Raw genomic sequence first — 2157 nt, forward strand, 5'->3', positions numbered from 1 at the left:
CCCCTAGTTACCTATCGCCTTCCTCTCTAAGAAGATGACCGCTACGGAGTATAACTATAAGATCTACGATAAGGAGCTTCTCGCTATCGTTAAAGCTTTCGAAGAGTAGCGCCCCGAGCTCGAAGGCTCTACTATACCCGTCTAAGTAAGCTCCGACTATAAGAACCTCGTCTACTTTATAAAGAGTAAGCTACTTAATCGTCGCTAGGCCCGCTAGAGCGAGTTCCTCTCCCGGTTCAACTTTATAATCTCGTACACGCCCGGTAAGGCCAACTCGATAGCCGACGCCCTTACCCGCCGCCCTAGTGACTCTCTAGTTAATCGAAGAGGGGGCCGGCAAATCGTAGAGCAATAAGTTATTAAAGAGTACAACCTCTCTTCCGAGCTTCGAGAGTACCTATCGAACGGCTAGCCTACGCTCGCCGCTTCCTTTACTACTCTCGTACTCGCTCCTACCTACCTTAATAAGAGTAACGATGAATCCGAGCCTAAAGAATACGCCTCGGACGCTAAGGACTTAAACGACGATAAAGAGGGCTTAGTAACGACCGACGGCTTATCCGAATTAGACTTTAAGGGGTTTAATAATAAGGAGTAGCCCGAAGGTATTATAGCACGAGTACGAACAGCGTACGATACCGATATAGACGCCTAAGAGTTAGTTTAGGCCCTTAAATCTAGCGCGAGGACATTCCCGGGCTTCTCGCTATCCGAGTACGAGCTCTAGAAAGGTATCGTCTACTTCCGCTAGAAGCTTTACGTACCGTAGCCCGAAGGCTCTAATATCCGAGCTAAGATTCTTCAAATTATCTACGACTCCGCCTCTAGGGGTCACCTAGGCGTAGCTAAGACCTATAAGCTCCTCGCTAGGTATTACTAGTAGCCGTATTCCTAGAAGGACGTCCGCCGCTACGTACTAAACTACGCTACTTACCGAAGAGCTAAAGCTAACCGCTACCGTCCCTACGGTCTCTTATACCCTCTCCCGGCTCCTAATCGTCCGTAGAAGCACATTACTATAGACTTTATTACCGATCTTCCTTACGGTAAGACCTTTAGCGGCGTGAAAGTAAAGGCCCTTCTAGTAATCGTAGACCGTTACTCTAAGGACCGGTATATAATCCCGTACTAGAGTATAACCGTAAAGGAGACTACTCGCTTATTCTACGAATTCGTCTAGCGCTTTTAAGGCCTCCCGGATAGCATCACCTCTAATAGAGGCACCTAGTTCATCTCGTACTTCTAGAAGCGTCTATATACTATCCTAGGTATTAAGTATAACCTCTCGACTAGTTTTTAGCTACAGACCGACGGCTAGACCGAAATTACGAACGCTATCCTCGAGTAGGTCCTTCGTTGCTTCGTCGACTACTACTAGAAGGATTGGCCTTAGTATATCCCTACGGTAGAGTTCGCTACTCGTAACTAGGACTCGGAGACTACTAGCTACTCTCCCTTCTATACTACGAGATTACTACCCTCGTATAGGTATAGAACTAGAAGAACCTCTCCCGCCTACCGAAGACGTAAACAAGTAAGTAGTAGACGAGTTCGCTACTATACTCTTATAGATCTATAAAGAAGTTCACGACGAGATAGTATACGTATAAGCAATCTACGAGGATCAAGCTAATCGTCGTCGCTAGCTAGCTCCCGACTACTAAGTAGGCGATATAGTCTACCTTAACTCTAAGAACATTAAGACGGACCGCCCCTCTAAGAAGCTAAACTAGAAGAACCTAGGTCCTTTTGAGATCACCGAGCGTATTAGTTTACACGCCTACCGTCTAGCTCTTCCTACGAATATAAAGATCTACGACGTCTTCTATCCCGTACGCCTTCGGCCGTCGGCTAAGGACCTATTCCCGAACTAAAACTAAGACATACTAGGTCCTCCCGATAAAGTAGAAGTCGACGAGCCTATTAACCTACCTTCTAACGACTATACCGTCCGCAAGATCCGGGGAATCCGCGTAGAGCCTAACGACGTTAAAGGACTACCGCCGATTAAGTATAAAGTCGAATAGTAAGGTTGCCCTAAGTAGGATACCTTATAGGAACCTATCCAATATATTATCTTTAATCGTTAAGTAATCGAAGAATACTACGCCCGCGTAGACGGCCTAGAAGTCAATATCGGTAGGCTCTTCGAATCTA

The sequence above is a fragment of the Fulvia fulva genome, chromosome 5 (assembly GCF_020509005.1).
Source record: "Fulvia fulva chromosome 5, complete sequence".
Taxonomy (NCBI): domain Eukaryota; kingdom Fungi; phylum Ascomycota; class Dothideomycetes; order Mycosphaerellales; family Mycosphaerellaceae; genus Fulvia; species Fulvia fulva.